Here is a 16251-nt window from a genome sequence, read left to right on the forward strand (position 1 = left end):
GACCAAAGTGAAAATTTCTCAATTAGAGTACCTTAAGGAAAACCCTCATCAATTAGAAAGGTTGATCCAATGTGTTGGTAAAGAAAAAGGTTCGCCTAAGATCACTATCAACCATGAGTCAGAAGTCTCTCTAGAGGCAGAAGATAATTTGGAAGGTCCCATGACTGAGAAAGAATATTTTGTTGCAATGTCCTTGTCAGATAAAGATGACCCTTTCTATGTTTCTCTTTATATAGCTGGATGCAAGTTAAGTAATTGTATTATTGATTCTGGTGCATCCGATAATGTTATTCCTTCAAAGGTAGCCCATGCGTTAGGACTTTCTCTGAATAAACCATCTAGAAAAGTGTACTCTATGGAGGCAAAAAAAGTCCCACTGGTTGGCCAGTTAAAAGATGCTAAGGTAGCACTTGCATCGCATCCTGAGAAGAAGTTAAAACTAAATATCCTGGTTGTTGATATTCCTACCAGTTACGGGATGCTTTTGAGTAGGAGTTTTTGCAAAGATCTTGGAGGTGAGATAAAGATGGACATGTCTCATGCCCTTATCCCGATTGGAGATAAAAAGGTCAAGCTTAATCCTGAACCTAAAGCTAAATATATGGTCCTGAAATAAGACGATCCAAGAGCTGAAATATTGTTTGTTGATACTGGGCATGGAACGTATATGATGACATCCACTGAAGAAGATTTAACTGAGTCTCTCATGCCTGATATAACCAATGAATTATGGTCAATGGAGTTTGATGGAAGTTCTTCTTCTTCTGGTTCAGGTGCTGGGATAGTGTTGATATCGCCCATAGAAGAGAAATTTCCAAAAGCTTATAAGTTAGCTTTTGAGACCACCAATAATACCATGGAATATGAAGCTCTCCTACTCGGCCTCAAGTATGCAAGTGAAAAAGGAATCAAACAACTCAAGGTATCAGGAGATGCAAAATTAATTGTCAACCAGGTATGTAGACAATATCAAACAAAGAATGCAAAATTGAAGGCACATAGGAATAGAGTGTGGGATGAGATTGAGTATTTTGATGCTTTTTCTTTATTTTCTATTCCTCGTGAACAAAATTCCAAAGCAGATCATCTTGCAGTCTCTACCTCTCTCCTTATTCCTCACCTTGAGTTCAACAGAGATATTTACACAATAGAGATGATTCATAGACCTATTGTGCCTGATAACAATCAACACTGGCAAGTTTTTGATGATGATGGGAAAATCATTGCATTTCTTGAGGGAAGGCCTCCATTTTCAAATTTGAAATTTGAAGGATCATGAATCATAATGGAACACTAGGAGATGACCCTGAAGTTATTCAATTGGAAGGTAACCTTATCCTGAGAGGATTAGTCACCCTAGAGAGTCTTTTTAATAAAGAAGACAAAAGGAAAGAGAAAGTTGAAGACACTAAACCTTCTAATTGTTCGAGTTTTGAGAAAGTAAATATTGGTTCTGAGGAAAACCCAAAGATGGTTCTATTAGGAAAAGATTTGACACCAGAAGAGAAAGAAGAATTCACAAAGTTGTTGAATGCTTACCAAGATGTTTTTGCTTGGAGTTATGAAGATTTAAAAGAATTCATGAATGGGAAATTTAAACATCAGATTCCTTTGAAACCTGGTTCAACTCCCTTTCAGCAAAAGCAAAGGCAATTAAATCCTAAGGTAGCTGATGCTATTTTCAATAAAGTTGATAAGATTCTTAAAGAAAAGATTATTTATCCCATTCACCATTCAACATGGGTAGCCAATATTGTTCCTGTCAGGAAGAAGAATGGTGAGATAAGAATATGTGTAGACCTTCGCAATTTGAATTAGGCATCACTTAAGGATAATTATGGGCTCCCTATTATGGATCATACTTTGCAATTGGTATCTGGCTCAAAACTGATGTCAATGCTAGATGGCTTCTCCGGTTATAATTAGATCAGTGTCGCACCAAAAGATCAACATAGAATAGCTTTTACCACTCCATGGGGTACGTTTGATTACAATCGTATGCCTTTTGGTTTGATAAATGCAGGGGCCACCTTTCAACACGCCATGGATTATTCATTTGAGGATATCAAGAATAAGATCATTGTGATGTATCTTGATGATCTTATAGTGTTTTCAAAACAGAGAAGAGATCATGTGCATCATCTAGAAGCCATCTTACATCGATGTCGAACTCAAGGCATCTCACTGAATCATAAGAAGTCTATATTTGGGGTGACAGAAGGTAAACTACTGGGGCATATTGTCTCCAAAGAGGGTATTCGAATAGATCCTAAATGGGTGAAAGCTATCCAACAATTGTCACTTCCCATAGTAAACCAAGAGTCAGGTCTTTCTTTGGGCAGATAAAATTTATAAGGAGATTCATACCAGACTTCTCTGAGATAAAAAAGTAAATTGTGGATATGATGAAAGGGAATACAAATTTTAAGTGGACCAAAGAAGGTAAGGCTTCTTTTGAAAAAATCAAGACTGAGATTGCAAATGCCCCTACCCTTTCTTATCTAGATTTTTCTAAAGATTTTCATTTGTATTGTTATGCATCCGAGAACACTTTATCTGCTATACTTACCCAACCTAACAGAGACAATACCGAGGCCCCAATAGCATTCATGAGTATCCCTCTTAAGAAACATGAATTGAAATACTCTTTGATCAAGAAGAATTCTTATGCTCTAGTTAGAGCAGTGAAAGAATTCAGGTTTTACATCCTGAACTCTCACTCCAAGGTGTTTGTTCCCGATTTAGCAGTGAAGACTATTATGACAGAACAAGAAATTGGTGTGAACAAAAGGGCCTCTTGGATAGCTAAAGTACAATAATATGATCTCAATATCAAAACCACAAAGCTTGTTAGGGGAAAAGGTTGGTGTAAGATAATTGCAGAAGGATCTTCTAGAGGAAGAAATGCCTTTAGTTTTATTCATTAGCAATGTAGATGATTGGTTTTCGAATATTGCCTATTTTCTGAAATATGGAGAATGTCCTGCTCATTTATCACCTAAAGAGAAGAGGACCTTGAAATTGAGATCTATGAAGTATATTTTCTGGGGCGATGCTTTATACAAGAAAGGGATAGACGGTACCTTTCTGAGGTGTGTAGATTTTGAAAAAAGAAAGGAGTTGCTTCAATTGTTCCATAGTGAAGCATGTGGAGGTCATTACTCAGCATCAGTAACGGCTTAAAATTTTTTGAGGAATTGTTTTTACTAGCTAGGGATGTTCAAGGATGCAAAAGAATGAGTTAAGAAGTGTGATTCTTGTCAGTATTTCAAAGGAAAAGTTCAATTAGTAGCATTGCCATTGAAGCCGATAGTGATTGAAGAACCCTTTCAACAATGGGGTTTAGATTTCGTCGTTCCTATCCATCCTTCATCCACTGCTAGACACACTCACATTTTGATGGCAACTGGCTATTTTACTAAGTGGGTCGAAGCTATCCTAGTCAAACAAACGACTTTGAAAGTGGTGTGTAGTTTTATCAAGCAAAATATTTTAGTTAGGTTTGGAGTTCCTAACAAAATCGTTACTAAAAATGCTACCAACTTCTCCTCCCAGGAGATCTCCTCCTTCTGCTATTAATATGGAATCATTCTCTCTCACTCCTTAAATTATTTTTCCCAAGGGAATGGTCAGGCAGAATCAAGTAATAAAAATATTATGACCATTGTGTGGAAATTGGTAGATGTCAATAAGAGATCTTGGCATAAACATCTGTATGATGCACTTTGGGCAGATCGAACCACTAAGAAGAGAGCAATAAGATTATCTCCCTTTGATATACTATATGGAACTCATAAAACTCTTCCTCTTCCTCTAGAATTATCGGCCTTAAAGTTACAAGGTGCTATTGAGAATCATGAATTCAAAGATGCTATTGAAAAATGAATATTGTATCTAACCAAGTTGTAAGAAGAGAGGGATCTGATTTTGAATAGAATTCAGGAACATCAAGCCCGTCTTAAGAAGTTATTTGATAAGAAAGCTAAGCAGAGGGTATTTCAAGAAGGTGATCTTGTCTTGCTGTGGGATAAACGCTGAGAACCAAAGGGCTTACATGGAAAAATTGACTCCTTATGGAGAGGCCCTTTCCAGATTAAAGAGGGATGCGAAAAGAACTCTTTTATTTTTTCATACTTAAGTGGTACTCAGTTGCCCTTGCCTTACAATGGGAAACATTTGAAACACTATCATCAATAAGGTGTCCAGTCTGCCACCTTGTACATATCTTAGCTAGGAGTTTTTGTTGTGCCTTCTTTTCTTTTCAGTTTAGTTGTGTTGCCGTTTTGTTGTGCTTAAACCCTTTTTCTTGGATTTATCTCCTTTTGGGGTGACTCTATAGCCCTTGTGATAAAGCACTGTCATTTCTTAACTCTGGGTTCTTTCAACATCCTGTATAGTCCTTATCCCCAGATAGAGCCAGTTGTTTCCCCAACATTTTACGGAGAGTTTAATTATATTAATTACTTGAAAAGAGAGAGATTAATACTCAAGAAAATTCAAACTTCCTCTCTTCCCATACTTTTCTCTCTCCACATACTAAAACCTTTAGAGAGAAGTACGGGTTAAGGTTTTGGTTTGGGTTTTCACTCTCTCTCCCAACTTTTCTCTCTTCCCATACTTTTCTCTCTCCACGTACTAAAACCTTTAGAGAGAAGTATGGGTTAAGGTTTTGGTTTGGGTTTTCACTCTCTCTCCCAACTTTTCTCTCTCCATGTACTAAAGCATTTTAGGTAGAAGTACATGGTTTGAGTTAGGGTTTGAGTTTTCATTACTCAACTTTTCTCTCTCCACGTACTAGCCTTACTCTCTCTCCCCGCACTCCAACTTTTTTCCCTAATCTTAACCTATACCAAAAATTTAAAAAATGAACCAAAATATGTATGTTGAAGAAAACATGAGTGTTTCTTTGCATAAATGGGAACAGTTGGCGAGGTTAAAGCACAATGGTGGTAGGGTGTGCAAAAATGAAAATTTCTACACTACCATTTTAAATATGGTTCATCCAAATCTCTATAAATCAATTCACATAGTCCAAATCCTTTCAGGTCTGTTCCAAACTATCATCTTATGAATATCCTCTATCTTTACTACTTTGGAATATTAGAATATGCAACATAGAGAAGAAGAAAGCTTTTTTTGTCATGAAAAGTAGGCCCAAATGAGTCTACTGCTCATTTCTATCAATGCCTAAGAGCATTTCAAAGAAATATCTGAGGACGAAATGGCCATGTGACTCACAATTATCAGCTAACAGTCATAAGGCTATGGTCTCATAAATGGTGCTACTTGAAATCTTTTTATAGGGTATCTGATGAGAAAGGGACCACGAATCTCAAGATTAATCTAAAAGAAAATCCTGCACAAGAAGATGATGCCAGCTTCACACTCTTGTTGACAAGCCATGGACAAAGACCAGGACGTATAAAATAAAGAACAATAATAGTTGCATAGCATTTAAAAAGACTAACATGGACCTGCGTCTTCAGTGACATGGACCTGCGTCTTCAGTGACATGGACCTGCGGCTTAAAGATAGTCAATTTAATTCATATCCTCAGCCATGCATGTAAGTGCAGATCTACAAGTTGACAGGTAAAACTAGCACACCAAACATCGTAAGGTGACCTCATGAAATACAATAATTGTAGTTTACAGAAGAAATAGGTACCCGCAATATATTTGACCAAATTCTCACAAAGAAATACTATAATATGGAACATTCTTTCTGCCCATGTTATATCTCTACGTCAGTGTCAACATCCACGTGAATGCACATTTGAAATGTGAAATCCAAGACAATGAAAATGGGGCATAGTGCCATATGTTTAACGCACTGCTTAATTGGTTGTCATTTAAATACTTTGAATTCAATTACCATGGGAGCATTGGTTAGTTTAAAGATATTTGAAATCTCTGAGCTATACAACGATTTGTGAGAAATCCAAATTATCTAGGATCCCGCCTTCCTTCTTCTAAAGTCATCCATGAATCTCACCGAAATCAAAGTGAAACAAATACCAAAGGGAGTCATCTAAGTCTTATTGGATATATGTTGGAGAATCCTGCCAACTATTTTACAAAATGCCAAGTCAAAGATGTGGTCATATTGTTTGACGAAATGCCTTTGCTCCATCTAAAAGTTGGATTCTCAAAGTGAAGTAAAGATTTTGGTGAAATTTTATAATTGAAGAAGATTTAACATAAAATTTGATATAAAGAAAAGTGGCTATTAACTCTATGCTAATTCCAGGACAGCCCTTGACAGGTGACAATATGAGGTATAATTTTCAGGGTAAGGAACCTCCTATAATACTAAAAAGCACGCTCCCCGAAATATCTGACACAAAGATGGGGCATTTAGAAATTGCAAACTTTTGGAAGATGATGAGCAAAGAAGATAAATCACCCTTGGCACGTCGAACGCTGGAAAGTGGTCTGGCCCATGTAGGAGGACATCCACTCATAGTTCAATGTGTGGAATTGGTTTTAGAATGTATGAAGGCATATGATCAGAATTCGAGGGACATCAAGACTACAGGACGTAATGCCATAGCAAGGTTGGACCCAATATCTATATCCATCACTTTTAGATTGCCAATAAGAGAAGAGTTAGCTTTTAAGATAGCTTTTGAGACCACCAATAATACCATGGAATATGAAGCTCTCCTACTCGGCCTCGAGTATGCAAGATAAAAAGGAATCAAACAACTCAAGGTATCAGGAGATGCATAATTAATTGTCAACCAGGTATGTAGATAGTATCAATCAAAGAATGCAAAATTGAAGGCATATAGGAATATAGTGTGGGATGAGATTGAGTATTTTGATGTTTTCTCTTAATTTTCTATTCCTTGTGAACAAAATTCCAAAGAAAATTGTCTTGCAATCTCTACCTCTCTCCTTGTTCCTCACCTTGAGTTCAACAGAGATATTTACACAGTAGAGATGATTCATAGACCCAGTGTGCCTGATAACAATCAACAGTGGAAAGTTTTTGATGATGATGGGAAAATCATTGCATTTCTTGAGGGAAGGCCTCCATTTTCAAATTTGAAATTTGAAGGATCGTGTAATCATAATGGAACACCAGGAGATGACCCTGAAGTTATTCAATTGGAAGGTAACGTTATCCCAAGAGGATTAGTCACCCTAGAGAGTCTTTTTAATAAAGAAGACAAAAGGAAAGAGAAAGTTGAAGACACTAAACCTTCTAATTGTTCGGGTTTTGAGAAAGTAAATATTGGTTCTGAGGAAAACCCAAAGATGATCCTATTAGGAAAAGATTTGACACCAGAAGAGAAAGAAGAATTCACAAAGTTGTTGAATTCTTATGAAGACATTTTTGCTTGGAGTTATGAAGATTTAAAAGAATTCATGAATGGGAAATTTAAACATCAGATTCCTTTGAAACCTGGTTCAACTCCCTTTCGAAAAAAGCAAAGGCAATTCAATCCTAAGGTAGCTGATGCTATTTTCAATGAACTTCATAAGATGCTTAAAGAAAAGATTATTTATCCCATTCACCATCCAACATGGGTAGCCAATATTGTTCTTGTCAAGAAGAAGAATGGTGAGATAATAATATGTGTAGACTTCCGCAATTTGAATCAGGCCGCACTTAAGGATAATTATGGGCTCCCTATTATGGATCATATTTTGCAATTCATATCTGGCTAAGAACTGATGTCAATGCTAGATGGCTTCTCCGGTTATAACTAGATCAGTGTCACACCAGAAGATCAACATAAAAAAGCATTTACCACTCCATGGGGTACGTTTGCCTACAATCATATGCCTTTTGGTTTGATAAATGCAGGGGCCACCTTTCAACGCCCATGGATCATTCATTTGAGGATTTCAAGAATAAGATCATTGTGATGTATCTTGATGATCTTACAGTGTTTTCAAAATAGAGAAGAGATCATGTGCATCATCTAGAAGCCATCTCACATCGATGTCAAACTCAAGGCATCTCACTGAATCCTAAGAAGTCTATAGTTGGGGTGATAGAAGGTAAACTACTGGGGCATATTGTCTCCAAAGAGGGTATCCGAATAGATTTTAATATTTCAAAGGAAAAGTTCAATTAGCAGCATTTCCATTGAAGCCGGTAGTGATTGAAGAACCCTTTCAACAGTGGGGTTTAGATTTCATCAGTCCTATCCATCCTTCATCCACTGTCGGACACACTCACATTTTGATGGCGACCAACTATTTTACTAATTGGGTCAAAGCTATCCCAGTCAAACAAATGACTTTGAAAGTGGTGTGTAGTTTTATCAAGAAAAATATTTTGGTTAGGTTTGGAGTTCCTAACAAAATTGTTACTGACAATGCTAGTAACTTCTCCTCCCAAGAGATCTCCTCCTTCTGCTATCAATATGGAATCATTCTCTCTCACTCCTTAGATTATTTTTCCCAAAGGAATGGTCAGGTAGAATCAAGTAATAAAAATATTATGACCATTGTGCGAAATTTGGTAGATGTGAATAAGAGATCTTGACATAAACATCTGTATGATGCACTTTGGGCAGATCGAACCACTAAGAAGAGACCAATAGGATTATCTCCCTTTGAGATACTATATGGAACTGAACCAACTCTTCCTCTTCCTCTAGAATTATCGGCCTTAAAGTTACAAGGTGCTATTGAGAATCATGAATTCAAAGATGCTGTTGAAAAACGAATATTGTATTTGACCAAGTTGGAAGAAGAGAGGGATCTTATTGTGAATAGAATTCAGGAACATCAAGCCCGCATTAAGAAGTTATTTGATAAGAAAGCTAAGCAGAGGGTGTTTCAAGAAGGTGATCTTGTCTTGTTGTGGGATAAACACCGAGAACGAAAGGGCTTACATGGAAAATTTGACTCCTTATGGAGAGGCCCTTTCCAGATTAAAGAGGTATGTGGAAAGAACTCTTTTATTTTGTCATACTTACGTGGTACTTAGTTTCCCTTGCCTTACAATGGGCAACATTTGAAATACTATCATCAGTAAGGTGTCTAGTTTGCCACCTTGTACATATCTTAGCTAGGAGTTTTTGTTGTGCCTTCTTTTCTTTTCAGTTCAGTTGTGTTCCCATTTTTGTTGTGCTTAGTCCCTTTTTCTTGGATTTATCTCCTTTTGGGGTGACTCTATAGCCCTTGTGATAAAGCACTGTCATTTCTTAACTCTGGGTTCTTTCAATGTCTTGTATAGTCCTTGTCCCCAGATAGAGCCAGTTGTTTCCCCAACATTTTACGGAGAGTTTAATTATATTAATTACTTGAAAAGAGAGAGATTAATACTCAAGAAAATTAAAACTTCCTCTCTTCCCATACTTTTCTCTCTCCACCTACTAAAACCTTTAGAGAGAAGTACGGGTTAAGGTTTTGGTTTGGGTTTTCACTCTCTCTCCCAACTTTTCTCTCTTCCCATACTTTTTGCTCTCTACGTACTAAAACCTTTAGAGAGAAGTACGGGTTAAGTTTTTGGTTTGGGTTTTCACTCTCTCTCCCAACTTTTCTCTCTCCACGTACATTTCTATGTGCACATACTAAAGCCTTTTAGAGAGAAGTACATGGTTTGAGTTAGGGTTTGAGTTGTCATTACTCAACTTTTCTCTCTCCATGTACTAGCCTTACTCTCTCTCCCCATACTCCAACTTTTTGCCCTAATCTTAACCTATAGCAAAAATAAAAAACAAGAACCAAAATGTGTATGTTCAAGCAAACATGAGGGTTTCTTCGAATAAATGGGGACAATTGGTGAGGTTAAAGCACAATGGTGGTAGGGTGTGCAGAAATGAAAATTTCTACACTACCATTTTAAATACGGTTCATCCAAATCTCTATAAATCAATTCACATAGTCCAAATCCTTTCAGGTTTGTTCCCAACCATCATCTTATGAATATCCTCTATCTTTACTGCTCTGGAACATTAGAATATGCAACACAGAGAAGAAGAAAGCTTGTTTTGTCATGAAAAGTAGGCCCAAATGAGTCTACTGCTCATTTCTATCAATGCTTAAGAGCATTTCAAAGAAATATCTAAGGACGAAATGGCCATGTGACTCACAATTATCAGCTAATAGTCATAAGGCTATGGTCTCATAAATAGTGCTACTTTAAATCTTTTTATAGGGTATCTGATGAGAAAGGGACCACGAATCTCAAGATTAATTTGAAAGAAAATCTTGCACAAGAAGATGATGCCAGCTTTACACTCTTGTTGACAAGCCATGGACAAAGACTAGGACGTATAAAATAAAGAACAATAACAGTTGCATAGCATTTAAAAAGACTAACATGGACCTGCGGCTTGGAGATAGTCAATTTAATTCATATCCTCAGCCATGCATGTAAGCACAGATCTACAAGTTGACAGGTAAAACTAGCATGCCAAACATCATAAGGTGACCTCATGAAATACAATAATTGCAGTATACAGAAGAAATAGGTACCCACGATATATTTGACCTAATTCTAACAAAGAACTACTATAATATGGAATGTGCTCACTGCCCATGTTATATCTCTGCGTCAGTGTCAACATCCAGATGAATGCACATTTGAAATGCGAAATCCAAGACAATGAAAATGGGGTATAGTGCCATATGTTTAACACGCTGCTTAATTGGCTATCAGTTAAACACTTTTAATTCAATTACCATGGGAGCATTGGTCAGTTTAAAGATTTATGAAATATCTGAGCTATACAACGATTTGTGAGAAATTCAAATTATCTAAGATCTCGCCTTCCTTCTTCTAAAGTCATCCATGAATCTCACCGAAATCAAAGTGAAACAAATACCAAAGGGAGTCATCTAAGTCTTATTGGATATATGTTGGAGAATCCTGCCAACTATTTTACAAAATGCCAAGTCAAAGGTGTGGTCATATTGTTTGACGAAATACCTTTGCTCCATCTAAAAGTTGGATTCTCAAAGTGAAGTAAATTTTTTGGTGAAATTTTATAATTGAAGATTTAACATCAAATTTGATATAAAGAAAAGTGGCTATTAACTCCTCTCTAATTCCAGGACAACTCTTGACAGGTGACAATATGAGGTATAATTTTCAAGGTAAGGAACCTCTTGTAATACTAAAATGCATGCTTCCCGAAATATCTAACACAAAGATGGGACATTTAGAAATTGCAGACTTCTGGAAGATGATGAGCAAAGAAGATAAATCACCCCTAGCACGTCGAACACTGGAAAGTGGTCTGGCCCATGCAGGAGGACATCCACTCACAGTTCAATGTGTGGAATTGGTTTTAGAATGTATCAAGGCATATGATCAAAATTTGAGGGACATCAAGATTGCAGGACGTAATGCCATAGCAAGGTTGGACCCAATATCTATATCCATCACTTTTAGATTGCCAGTAAGAGAAGAGTTTACAAAAATTTCTAAAGAAGGTGCCCAGGGTTATTTCCATCAGAATAAGAAAAAATGTCTCAATGTTATTGCTAAAAGTTGGCTCGATCAACCCAGGTGAGGACAATCACAGTTGCCAAGAATGTTACGTAGGAATATCTTCAATCAAGACATTTTTGATATGATAGTTCTTCTCAATAGAGTGGTGGGAAATCAGGCAGCTGAAGATTTTCAAGATTGGATGTTTTTGTATATTTATACCATCACCACTGGGAAACAATTGATAGATCGGGGAGAAATGATTAGCGATGCTCTCCATTACCAATTGACAGGATTCAATGCAAATCAAGGATTTTACATGTCCTCATATCTAATGTACGCAATTGCAAGTATGAAGTCATGGCCTGGTCTAAATCCTTATGGGGAGTATAGCTTAACCACTCAAATTTATAACTATTACCCCCAGTTGCAATTGAAACAAAGCAATGCACACTTCCACACGGTGAATGATGCTTTTTCTATGCTCACTGCCAGGGAACTACAAGGAGACATAGGACTTCGAATTTCTCCTGAAGTGGCCAGTCTCATTAGTATTTATGGTAGCTTCTTCATACAATATCCTCGATTCACTTACATCTGCATCGGAGGTTTCCAAGATTGTCCTCTCATGTTGCCTCGCTTTGTAGATGATAGGTTGGTACTTTCAGAAGTCTGTAGACAAATTGGTCAAGTAAACAAAAAGTGCAGGAACAAAAGATCAATCCCTTTCCCAATTGGCATTGGATATTACAATTGTTTGTCTTCTTTGGATGCTCAAAATATTGAGAGATCCATGGTGAACATAACTCTACACTCTTTCTATAGTCGCTTTCTATTTGATGATAACAGGTATGTTAAAAATAACTTGGCTCTTGGACCTAGCTATCTTCATTTCCCCACATTGGAAGATTATTGGGCGAATTGTGAGAATGATTTTGAAGTTAGAAAAAGAGACTGGATGAGATTTACAATAAAACAAATCATTGATTACAAAATGGGATGGGATGTGACAGGCGTAACGGAGGACGGGTCAGACTTAATTGATCCTTACTTCTTTGAGCAGATACAATTACTAGAATTGTCATATATCAATTGGTCGCTGCTAGAACTGAAAGACCTCAAGGAAAGGACTTTCTTTGTGATTCAACAAACTGAGACTTGGTTAAAGAATAAAGTCAAAGAAGCCACTACTACTACGTCAACAGGAAGAATTAGTGTAAATAATAATAATACTTCTCAAGAAGGAACATCAGTTTCAGCCATTCCGTCTTCTATTCCTACATCCTCGGGCTCTTTGCATAGCACACAAGGGGGAGATGATGGTGAAGATCCAGATGAACGAGTTAACCTAGTTTCAGCATGTGAACTCAATGTGATCACCAGGAAGAAGAGGTCAAAACCCAAGGAGAAGACCTTAAAGCCAATTCAACAAATGATTGATGAAGCTCCTGAAATGAAAGCTTTACCCTCATTTGCAGATGAGATGATTCAATCCATAGCATCTCCTGCATGCTCATTGTCTCCTAAAAGCACATAAGCAATCCAAGAGGAGCCAGTTGTAGAAAATGCACATAACTTGAACTTATCATCTATAGTCTTACAGGTTCCTTCACTAATCAACCCATCTGCTAGTATTTCAACATCTTGGTTACAACAAAGTTTAGAGAGAAAGAAGAAAAGGATGATTCAATTTTAGGCGCCCAATCTAGATGTTGTAGCTGACTTAATGCAAAGAAGTACAAAGATAAAGAAGACTAAAATGGATTCCAGACTAGCAATGAACCCTACTTCAGGTAATTTATTTGTTGAAATTGCACAACCAGTCACAGAGAAGGACATAAATGAGACAAATGAATCTGATTTCAGCATCACTAAAGTGGATCTAGGCTGGACTACCTATGAAGGGAAAGAACACAATTTTCAAGTGTCAGCTGCTGTCCTAATAGAACAATCAAGGAGAGACAAGCAAGTTAAGAATCAACTCAATTGTCAAGTTTGAGCTCTTTCTTCATGCATCAAATTGATGGTTGGTGACTCCTTTCCAGATCCTAGTTTATCCATAGAAAGTACAGAAGATCCAAAGAAGATGTTTGATGAAGAAACCATTCAAAACATAGGAGAATGCCAAACGTATGGTAAGATGGTGAAAGCATGGGTACAAAGCATGAAAGAACAGGCATCAAGCTTATTTCAGGATGTTCAAGGTACATTTATCAAAGCGGATCATATACAACAAAACATTCAAAAAGAACTGGCAACTCTCAAGGAACAACAAACATTCTGGAGAGAAATTGATGCCAATTTAGTAGAGATTAAAAGCATGGACATCAATATAGTCAAGTCACTAATGTTAATTAGCATTGGAGAAGAAGAGCAAATTGATATATGGCTGGAAAACATCTGATGGAAGAATGATAGTATGAATGAACAATTGAGTGAAGGAGAACAATTCTTAAACTCATGCAAGTTACTGAAAAAGAAGGCCTTGGGGGAAATATTTACCAATGATTATAGAAGGTATTCCTATTAGTGAACATACTCAAAATCTAGACATATCTTCCATCTTGAAATGCATAGAAAGAAAAATCAACACCAAACTTGGCAGTAAACAAAGTTCAGATGCTAGTATTATGATGAGATTGAGCAGTCTCTCAGTAGCATTGAACTCCTGTGCTCAAAACTTGTCAGGTTGTGTCACAGAATTGGATGAAATTAGAAAGAGACAATGAGTTGTGTAAGCTGAAAATGCAGAGTTTAATTGGCATTAAGAACAAAACTTTGGCTCAAGTCATCAAATCGTTTAGAGCGTACAAGGCAAACTTGACTCAGTTGCTGGTAGCACCTACAGATCAAGGAACGAGTTCAAAGAATTAAAAGTTAGAAGTATTTCTGTTTAAAGTTGTCTTAGAATTTTATTAATGTATTTTGTAAAAAGGCCAACTTTAGAATTAACTCTAGTTTTCATTTTTCTAACTGTTTTTAATCTTTGAAGGTTAGAGTTAGTTATGAATCATCTTCAAGTAGTCCAAACTCTAACTTTTTGGGTAGTTACGAACCCGAAAAGTTAGTTGAGCCGGAAAGACTTATAAATTTCTGAAAATCAATGTAATAAGGGACTTTTTGGACTTGGGTACAGGGGAACACTTATGCTCTGATCATAAAGCAATTTTTGGAAAGTATGTACAATTGTTGTTTTTGTGTAATCAGTTATTTCTTTTTTTCTTGGTGCAAGAAATAAATGGAAGCACTTTTAACGTTCTCTCTCCAAGGAATCTGGATTGTTAAAGTGTTGATTTATCTATGATTACTTTCATGGTATGATGTGAGTATTTTTGGATGGTTGAATTAGCATTGTGTTGGTGAAAGTTCTCAAGCGTAGTCCTTGATAGCTCTCATTAATAGTTTACATCATTTTTATGAAAACGTAAAAGGCGTGTGGTGCATTCGCTGTCAATGGTTTTCCTTCCTATTTTCTAAGTTCTTCTCATCTTTATTGAACAATCTAAAATTTCATCTTATGAAGGAGCTGCCCCTCTAAACGAAGAGGAAGACCGGATATCAAGGGCCTATCCAACTGTTGTGAACTATTTGCCACATACACTCCATTGGACAATTTCTTTAGTGACAAATCTGTTTTCGAACAAGCCTCACAAGGTTTGCCAGAGCCTTGCATGCATCTCTAAGGCCTCTCAGAGCAGCGGAGTTGAGGCAGTATGAACCAGCATTGGTGACACTAGTGATCCGACCCCTCTTAGCAGCGTTCAAGAGCCTCATAAAGCCATCCGGATCGACCAGCAGGAACAGACTCTGAATGTCAGCGAGCAATTTCCAAATCCTTTGAATGGTCCAGCAGTCTTTGGATGCTCCCACAAAGTCTCCATGCTCTATCCTTCGATGTACTCTCTTCAGCAGAACAGTGGCCACACATAGCCATGCCTCGAAGATCTGATGGACGGTATAAACTGTGTGATCCTCCTGATCTGCATTGTGGATCGATGGCGAAGATGATCGCTTCTTGAGGGAATAGAGGTAGCCTGGCTTGCAGATCTTGTCATACTCAATAACGGGCTTCCATTCTCGGTTTTCCTCCCCGAGGCCCAAGGTGAAAGGAACTCTGTGCATGTGAAATTCAATCGCCAGCCGTATCCTCTTTACCATCGGCCGATAAGCGTCTCCCAGTCTATCCAGAGCAGGAAGCAGACTCTCAACGCTCTTCATGGTAACTATGGAAGTGGACGCACCCTCTGCTCTCACCCACACCTCCACGCCACGATTCCTCGGAACTACGCCATCTCTTTTACACCATTGGAAAGTGGGTGCATCCCCATCACCCTCACAAATCACCGATATCAACTCCAGCTGAGACGATGTTAGGGTGTCGAGGCTCCTCTTCCACTCTCCCTGGTCAGTGTAACTAGGCCTTGTACATGAGTCGCGGAGGATCGAGGAGATTAAGCTGAATGTCATCTCCAGAGACTGCAAGGCTGGCTTTACCAGCGTCTTGGAACGCCAGTGAAGTCATTCCCTGGATTTCCAATTCGCAGACAGCTCTGGGAGATTGATATATTCCTCATATGCTGCGCCACCACCGCCTTCAAAACTCCCCATCTCCTCAACAAACTGCCTTCCTTCCTGGAATGACTTCCAAAACAAACCAGATATAAGACTCTCAAAACAATTTTTTTATTGGAAAATTATCTCAAAAATCTTGTCTAAAAGTAAACTGTTCGAAACCATAAACCTGGTTTTAAAAAAAACACTAAATTCGATTCAACGATATAGGGTCCTCAATTTATGAAACTGGAATCTGGTTAAACCATGAGCAACGCTCCGATTTTAATGCCGAAAGTA

The 16251-nt window shown here is 37.6% G+C and overlaps 1 pseudogene; it reads right to left on the reverse strand.

Annotated features, from left to right (window-relative positions):
• LOC149544750 (nematode resistance protein-like HSPRO2) overlaps positions 1-16008 on the reverse strand; it is a 60262-nt pseudogene extending 44254 nt beyond the window's left edge.
• Positions 16009-16251: the final 243 nt, after the last annotated feature.

The sequence above is a fragment of the Cupressus sempervirens genome, chromosome 8 (genome assembly GCF_028749045.1).
Source record: "Cupressus sempervirens isolate cs-2001-9-10 chromosome 8, ASM2874904v1, whole genome shotgun sequence".
NCBI lineage: Eukaryota > Viridiplantae > Streptophyta > Pinopsida > Cupressales > Cupressaceae > Cupressus > Cupressus sempervirens.